The following is an 8,661-nucleotide window of genomic DNA, read 5'->3' as shown; positions in this document are numbered from 1 at the left end:
CTTCGGGCCGTGTCCTCTCAGAGAACGGCTTCGGGGTCGGCTGTCGGGTCTTAGGGCTGGCTCTCATAATCACGGGGCTGTTCTCCTAGACGGTGCGCTAGGTTTCTGAGGCCGTACCTCGAGCTAGTCGTTCGGGTGCCACGGATGTAGTTGAAATTTGACTCATCCTTCGAGAGTCGTGGAAATTGTAGAAAATGAGGTTGGAAGGGAGAGCGTTGCTAAGGTCAGGAGATCCCCTCCTTCTAGCGCCAAAATGATGTCGCTCGATTTCGGACAACGATTTAGAAGCCTCAAGCTATTAGACCCAAGGACGGACCAAGTGGTCTCGCTTTGGCTTGAGCGTGTCAGACTTGGTATCCCAAGTCGTCCCTTAGTTCGGATGTTGGTAGTGCTTGTCAAAACACCTGAAAATAAGAGGAAAACATGTGAACTACCAAGGGAAAACAAAAGGGGTGCCTCTGTTTACCTCTCCGACGCTCAACATTAGGAGGATTGAGGTGGAGTATAGAGGGTTAGGTGTTTAGAGGGCCGAAGCTGAGAGAAACGAGTGAAGTATGACTTCAATAGCGTTTCGGTACACAATTTCAGATTACTTGAGTAGAGGGGTGGTACCCTCATTTTATAGGCAACCAATGAGTGGTTTTGAAGACTACTTGGCCGATGGAAGGTGGGCCGGCCATTGGCCGTGTGAGGCTCGGCCGGGAAGGTGCAGGGGCGGCCAATAGCCAGGCGAAGAGGTTGGGCCGACCATTGGACGGGCGAAGACGTTAGGCCGGCCAATGGCCGAGCGAAGGCTGGGCCGGCCATTGGCTGGGCGAAGAGGTTGGGCCGGCCAATGGCCGAGCAAAGGCTGGGCGGGCCATTGGTCGGGCGAGAGTACTGGACCGGCCATTGGCCGAGTGAAGCTCAGTCGGCCAATGGCCGGGGGAAGATGTTGGGCCGGCCAATGGCCGGGCGAGGTTAGGCCAGCCATTGGTCAGGCGAGGGTGTCCGGTCAGCCATGGGGCCGATAGCGTCGCCGGTTCGTGACGGACCGATAACAAACTCGAAGCATCGATCCCCGAACAGTCGAAACTCTCGGGAGTAGCAAAGCCTTCCATGGGATACCACTCCGTCCTCGCTAGAGACTTCGCCGATACGATCGATTCCGCGTCCGAGACCTCGGACCTGGCACTCCTCGGCCCTGGAGGGGAGCCTCCATGTTTGAAAAGATCTAGGATAAAGAAAAGTTTAACGCTTCTTCAAGCGGCGGAATATAAAAATTTCTTTAAACAAGTAAAAACAATTTTTACTAACCTAGACAAAGAGTAAGCACATGTTATTTTAAATTAAAACTATTGAAGAGCATTTACTCGTTTACTAACCTTTACGTAGCTTGATCGTTGAGCAGGTTGTGGAGGTTGAATCGCTCGTCTCCCCACGTAGCTCGCCTTTCTTCGTTCTTCGGGAATTCGAGTAACCACGAAAGTTTCTATCACATGAATCACTCTAGGGAAGAAGGATTTAGTGTGTGGGCACTTTTAAACAAGACGACCCAAGAACAAGTCTTAGATCGAAGAGCTAAAACAAAATGCTAGGTCAAATGTGGACCTAGGTGCCAAAAACAAAAATGAAAAGGGAATTCTAGAGAGAGAGAGAGAGGGCGGCCACATAGAAGACAGAGAGGCTCTCAATCTCAAAATTGTGTGTTGTGAATTGTGAATGAGGTGGGGTATTATAGGAGGAGGATTACCTTCAAAATGTAATTTCCTCTTTTCTATAGAATATCACATATTCATGAGAAAATATTTGCTTCCCCTTGCCTTATGTCACACGTCCAAGATGGCTTCTAGAAGCCCTTGGATTTGTTTCCTCTTTTGTTTGCCTTCTTCTTGGCCGCCCAAAACCATTCCTCATAGAGGTAATTTGTTTCCTCTTTTTCTTTTGGCAAGTATCATCATAAATCAATGCACAAAATAATTTGTCTTTCTCCCTTGGTATGGACGGTTTTCAGATTCTAGATGCTTCTTTATTTGTTCATGACAACATAAGAAAAGCCCATTAAAAATTTGCAAATAAAATTCCATAAAATGAAATTAATCTTCAAGGCCCAATATTCTCAACGTGGCCGTATGATCCAATTTCAATTGTCATCATATGACAATGTCAAAAAAACTTATTTATTGACATTCATTCCATCATATGTCCAAAAAGACAAAAATACCTTTTAGACAATTTTCGTAAAACATGTCTAGTTCTTGTTTTGACTTAGCTTCTAGTTTAATTAATCCTACTCGAAATGAGTTGTCACAGTGACCTCATGGATCCAAATGAACAAAGCTTGAGCTAACATATTTGGACTCCAAAGTTCACAAACTTTTTCCAAGTTTAGCTTAATATCAACTGACTCCACTAAAGAGTTGACACTGAGAATCTCTCGGTTCAAATGAATTTATTTTCTACTCATGAATTCAATTTAATTGTGATGAGTGGATCCACCGAATATTATTTATGTTTACCCTTTATGAATGTCATCAACTAGATGAGATTTATAAGATTACCATTTTACCCTTCTAGTTGTTATTTCCTCAACTCCTTTGTCGCTCGTGAATAAGTTAGAAGCAATGTATTGACGAGGAGCTAACAAGTCACATTGTTTCATCCAAATTGTCATGACTTAAATTGGACACTAGCCAGTTCATTTATTCACACTTCAAAGAACAAAGCATGAGATGACATACATTGTATCTCAGCAATCTTGTACATGAATTCCATATGTATGAGAGCTTCACAAAGTTGTTCATGACATCTTCATAACTTAGTACCTCACCAATAGGTCCTGTTCAGAATCACATAGTGAGTCTGAACTTTGGCTTTCTCAAATGAGAATACGTAAGCTATGAAATGACATGTCTCATTTCAGGATTGAGGTAAGCTTGATGCAATTCATACATAGTGACTCTAAGACAGAAGAGGTTAAATGGTTTGTTCTAAATGGGTTCGCTCGAGGCATCCGCCCGTTACTATTGGGTCATCCTTAAGTTTGAGTACTCAGCGCCAAACAGCCCGCCTTGGCCTGCCAAACACAAGTCATTGACTTGTGGGTACCACTGACAACTGTTCGATTAAGGTTTGGGTATTTTTAGCATGCCGAGTAAACACCTATATTACTACAAGTGAGCATCTCGGGATAAACCTTGAAAGAATTAACGTTTCTCTTTTGCGCTTGTTAACTTGTTTAGGAAGAAGACTCGGGAGGTGACTCTCAGTACTTCTACTCTCGATTCGAATGTGGGAGTTTATCTATGATCCCATGTTTCTCTCGTTTTCATGGTTCAAGCAAGAGAAAGCTAAGGGGTAGCTGTGTCATGTAGCAGAGGTTGGGTCCTAACGAATCTACGTTTGAACCTATCGAAAAAAACTCGCATCTACATTTTCAAAAAATGGTCTAAGCCTTAATCTTATTGGATTGCCAATTCTAAGGTTTCCACCTAGTCATGTTTACTATCACATAACATGCATGTAAAGCATGTTATTCCCTTCGTAAGTGGTTGACCTATGTCTCCACACTTACCCAGAATATCAACTCGCAAAGCTTGCCAGCCTTGGCGCTTGGTCTTGCATGATTCCCGAGATTAGTGATAGGATTTGTGGAACATCGAGCGAAATAGGATTTTTGTCGAAAATTCCCTAATCATTCAACTCGAAAAACTTGAAATAACTTGGGCTCATTGTCGGAGATAACGAGTTTCAGATATTTTCTCGAGAACTAGTTTATTAGTTCCCAAACTTTGAGAATTTAGTGCTTTATAAGACTCGAGCGATACCAAAGTCACAAATTCAATTAGTAAGCTAAACAATTCCAGAATAAAACCAAAATCAAATCGACACATATACACATAACAAAATTCCATTCCCAGATTCGGTTTGAAATCCTCATTTGACAAAGTTTCATAATAACCACGAGGAATAAATGATATTCAGCCAACATTCATAACCGAGACGTTCAACTCTACAACGTCAACTCATACACAAGCATAAACTTAGTTTCACACCCCACAACACACTTGGCCAAAAAAAAACACAAGTCTAATCATGACACGAAAATCATATGATCACACGCATCTCTCAGATTCGCATCACAACGGAAATCATGACACGAGACAAACACTCATGCTCGGCCAAGACAAAAACATGAAATCTCAGGAAAATTCCAAATCATTATTGAATTAGCATAGAATTCGAAATTAATGAAATTAACAATAAAATATGTTTCAATTTCACAACCGATACCGAAGAAATCTGAAACCCTGGCTTCTAATTTCAATTTTTGGACTCAAACCAAGATAAATTTGAAATCAATCCTTTAACGCAAATCCAACTATATACTGTCACAACTCGAGACCAAAACAATTCCAATAACACTTCAATTGCAGAAATCAAGCTCAAAAATTGAAAAGTCCAAAAAATCCAATGTTAACCCTAATCTGGAATTCAAAATTGGGAAAAAAAATCAATTTCTCACTTGATATCGTGAGATAACAATTCTGGGTCGGATTTCACTTCTTTGCCGTCCAAACGTGCGCCGGGTCTCCAAGAATGCACGACTGAGAAGAAATAAGATTTCAAACCCTATAAATTTCTTTGAAGATTTTCGGAGAGAAATTTGAGGAATTAGACCCAATCCTTACCTCTTATAGATTTTGCAGGGTTCTCTTTCTCTCTTTTCTGGTGATTTTTCTCAGTCTGACGACTTCGGCTTGCTCGCGGTGGTTGTTTCTCCTTGTTCGGAGGGTGCGAGACCTGGGTCTGCTGGCGAGGAATGGTTCTAGAGATTTGGGTTCGTGGAGGTCCGGCCGAGCACAGAAGATGAAGAAGATGCAGTCTGAGTTTCCTTTCTTCTTTTTTCTTTTCTCGTGTTTTGTTGCAGGTGGCGGTCAAAGAAGACGAATGAAGAAGAAGATGAGCAAAGAAGATTAGCGAGGAGAGAGAAAGAGAGTTTTAGCTTTTATATGAAGCCAAGTAAACTCAAAAGAAAGTCCACGAGTCAACTTTCAAGTCCACGAGGTTACACTCGAACCCTCGTGTAATATAGGGTAAAGTGCACGAGCCGACCTTTGAGTCCTCGTGTTGACTTAGGAAAACAGCCACGAGTCAACTCTCGAATCTTCATGTCAGCTCCAAAGTCATCCATCACAATGAATTTAAGACGCCTATAACGATGAACTAAAGCGGTCACTCACGACCCACTTAGACCGTCCCTCGCGATGAAAAAATTTGTCTCTCGCGACGCACTAAAGTCATCTCCTACAATCGAAAGGTGAAAGAAGCGCGTCGAACGGGATGGAGAATCCGAGGTAGTAATAAATTTATCGCTCGATCTACGCCGACCAATAAGCTTGGGGTTAATGTTATGTCCTAGTTCTCGGTTCCAGTGAAGCAAGAGTTGAGAAGTGCCAAAAAGATCTATAGCGCTCCACGAGCCTGGGATCTTAAGAAGAACCCGCAGACAAGCATGACCACGGGAGAATGGCCTCGACCGGTCACCTTGCCATGGCCGGCAAGGCTTCGCCGGTATTCCTTGCCTGGCCGATCACCTTACCATAGTCGGCCAAGGCTTGACCGGCCTACCATGTCTAGTCGGTCACCTTGCCATGACCGGTCACCTTGTCGTGGCAGGGCAAGACGTGACTGGCCTATCTTGCGTGGCCGATCACGGCCATGACTGGTCAGGACATGGCCGGCCTCTCTCACCTTACCGATCACCCATGGTGCGCCTTGACCCCAGTGTCACCTCCACACCAGTCGGTCACCCTTGGCTTGCCTTGATCCCGGTGTCACCTTGACCCTGGTCGGTCACCCTTGGCATGCCCTGACCCCAGTGTGACCTTGACACCGGTCTGTCACCCTTGGCGCGCCCTGACCCAAGTGTCACCTTGAGACCGACGGGTGACCCTCGACCATGCACTCACTCCGGTGTCACTCTTAACACTGACCAACATCCCTTAACAGGCCTCGCCTTGGTATCACCTTGACAGCGGCCGGATCATTCCTACCCTAGGTGATGACTTGCACCGGTACCTTACTCGAGACAAAAGTCATGTCCCAGCGACAAGCCACTCAAGCACAAGAGCTGACCGATCACACCTGAGATTCCACTAACCGGGTGATCGTGTTGGAATAGATCTATGGTTAAGAAAATATTTATCGCTTTTAGGAAGTGGCAGAATATAAAAAATTTCTTTAAAACACGTAAAATGTTTTTACAATCTAGACAAAGCTCATGAAAATACAATTTAAAATTTTAAAACTACATATAGTTTTTACTAGGTACCAACCTCGTGTTGTCAATGGTGCCTGCAAGAAGAGTTGTAGTCCGCGCGGTCTGCGCCGCTGTGCGCGCGGCGCGACTCTGCCCGGGCACGGCGCGCGGTGTGGCGGGTGCGGCGCGCGCTGGGCAGCGCCTTCGTGGGATTTTCGCGACCGTCGTCCTTCCGGGCCCGGTGAGCTATTGTGGGCTTTTCATCTTGGGTTTGTGACATGAGTGTAGCTATTCAACGGGTAGAATCTGAGTCGAGGCTCGACTCGAGGAGCGAAGCTCGACCCGAGGAGACTGACTCAAGGCTCGACTCGAGGAGCCGACTTAAGTCTCGACTCGAGGGGCTAGGCTCGACTCAAGGAGTCAAGAGTTTGGGTGAGGGCTTGAAGGCTTGCCACTCTTCAGGACCTCCGGCCTGACCATCGGCCCTTTGAGCGACGTGTCTTCCTGGTGTCTCGGGTTTTCCGAAAACGACCGACAACACCCATGACCCTTTATTGTGATAAGAGTGGGGCTATCGCTAACTCAAAGGAACCTCGAAGCCATAAGCGCTCTAAACATATTGAGAGGAAATACCATTTGATTCGAGAGATCGTGCAACGCGGAGACGTGGAAGTGAAGAAGATCTCAACGGTGGAAAACCTGGCAAATCCATTCACCAAGGCCCTAGCGAACAAGGTCTTCGACCAACATCGAGAGGGATTAGGCATGAAGGAGTACACACATCTTCTTTGAGTCAAGTGGGAGTTTGTTGTCAATGGTTCTCACAAGAAGAGTTGTAGTCTTTATCTTGTACATTTGATGTAATAACGTCTCACGAAGACTCTTTCTTGTAATTGCTTATTCATTAGTAAAAAGTTGAAACGTTCATTCATTCTTCCTTGTGTGTTCGAAGTTTTATGATAAAACATTAGTCTTTAGTCCATAAACAAACTTAACAATTTACGAAGAGACAAATGTAGATTTGCATGAACAAACTCTTCGTAGTTTGCTTAAAACGATATATTCACAATCTAAGGGTCAAATTAACCTCAGTACGATTGTTAGGAGAATCTATGATGTCTGGTTATGGGGCATTGAGAGTTGGAGACTCTATAGTTCTTCTAGGTATCTTTCGAAGGTACGGAATTGACAAGTGCACTTGTAGAGACAAGATAAGAACAAACCATTTAACTTCTTATGTCTCGAAGTCACTACGTATGAATTGCATCATGCTTACCTTAATCCTGAAATGAGACATGCCATTTCACAGCTTACGTATTCTCATTTGAGAAAGTCATAGTTTAGACTCACTATGTGATTCTGAATAGGACCTACTGGTTAAGTACTAAGTTGTGAAAATGTCATGAGTAACTTTGTGAAGTTCTCATAGATATGGAATTCATGTACACGATTGCTGAAATGCAATGTATATCACCTCATGCTTTGTTCCTTGGAATGTGAATAAATGAACTGGCCAGTGTCCAAATTGAGTCTTGACTCTTTTGGATGAAACAATGTGACTTGTTAGCTCCTCGTCGATACATTGTTTCTAACTTATTCACAAGCGACAAAGGAGTTGAGGAAATAATAGCTAGAAGGGTAAAATAGTAATTTTGTAAATCCCGACTAGCTGATGATATTCATGAATGGTAAACATAGATAATATTCAGTGGATCCACTCATTACAATTAGGTCGAATTCTTGAGTAGAAAATAAATTCATTTGAGCCGAGAGATTTTCAGTGTCAACTCTTTAGTGGAGTCAGTTGGCATTAACCTAACCTTGGAAAAGGTTTGTGAACTTTTGAGTCCAAGTATTTAGCTCAAGCTTTGTTCATTTGGATCCATGAGGTCACTGTCACAAATCATATCGAGTAGGAATAGTTAAACTAGAAGCTAAGTCAAAACAAGAACGAGACAAGTTTTACAAAAATTGTCTAAAGGGTATTTTTGTCTTTTCGGACATAGGACGAAATGAATGTCAATAAATTTTTTGACATTGTCGTATGATGACAAATGAAACTTAAAACACTTGGCCATTAATAGTTTATTGGGCCATGAGGATTAATTTCATTTCATAGAATTTTACTTGAAAATTCTTAATGGGCTTTTCTTATGTTGTTATGAACAAATGAAGAAAAATCTAGAAGGCCCTTCTAGAATCCTTATTTTCCAACCCAAGGAAAAGAGAGAGTAAATTTCGTGCATACCATAGTGTGAAAGAGATTATTTTTGCCTTGAAGTATAAAGATACTTGCCTAAAGAAAAGAGGAAACAAATATTCCTCTATAAGGAAGGAAGGCCACACGGCCAAGAGGAAAGGAAAAGAGGAAACTAATCCCTTGGGGATTTGCATGAGATGGGCGCATATTTCGAGGAATG

At 43.2% G+C, this 8,661-nt stretch overlaps 1 long non-coding RNA gene across 1 annotated transcript; it reads right to left on the bottom strand.

Moving 5' to 3' along the window:
* Positions 1 to 4,179: 4,179 nt before the first annotated feature.
* LOC149404202 (uncharacterized) lies at positions 4,180 to 4,954 on the bottom strand. Its single transcript, XR_016295489.1, has 2 exons — positions 4,671 to 4,954; positions 4,180 to 4,586 (listed from the first exon to the last, which is right to left on the bottom strand). It is a non-coding gene; the product is annotated as an uncharacterized LOC149404202 (long non-coding RNA).
* Positions 4,955 to 8,661: the final 3,707 nt, after the last annotated feature.

This window comes from Urtica dioica, chromosome 2 (assembly GCF_054948205.1).
Source record: "Urtica dioica subsp. dioica isolate 48M chromosome 2, U.dioica_male_clone48M_v1_H2, whole genome shotgun sequence".
Classification (NCBI taxonomy): domain Eukaryota; kingdom Viridiplantae; phylum Streptophyta; class Magnoliopsida; order Rosales; family Urticaceae; genus Urtica; species Urtica dioica.
The sequence above is the reverse complement of the archived record's forward strand: the minus strand, read 5'-3'. Positions and strand labels throughout refer to the sequence as shown.